This window comes from Nestor notabilis, unplaced genomic scaffold (assembly GCF_000696875.1).
Source record: "Nestor notabilis isolate BGI_N333 unplaced genomic scaffold, ASM69687v1 scaffold8776, whole genome shotgun sequence".
NCBI classification, from domain to species: Eukaryota; Metazoa; Chordata; class Aves; order Psittaciformes; family Psittacidae; genus Nestor; species Nestor notabilis.
In genome coordinates this window covers 1-328 of record NW_009931444.1, presented here as the reverse complement: position 1 = coordinate 328, position 328 = coordinate 1, and positions in this window count along the sequence as shown.

The window sequence follows — 328 nt, the reverse complement described above, 5'->3', positions numbered from 1 at the left end:
GGTGAGCCACCCAGACCCCTGTGGCACCCCCTGTCATCGTCACAGACAGGCAGCACAGAAGGAAACCTGCACCAGTCCATGCAGTCCACCTCGCCCGCAGCATCACCAGACTCCCCGGGGCTATGCAGTAATTCCGAACACCCTGCAGGGACGTTCCCCTCGCGGGTGCGTGTTTCCCCAGCAGTCACACACAAAAGGGCATCCTCGGCCGAGTGCCCCAGCGCCGGGCTCGTCCCCCGCGGCCGCCCATCACCGCTCATTTCCTGGCTGGGCGATGGCAGGCGGCCGGGCAGCACTTTCCCTTCCTCAGCCAATTGCATCTTCAATC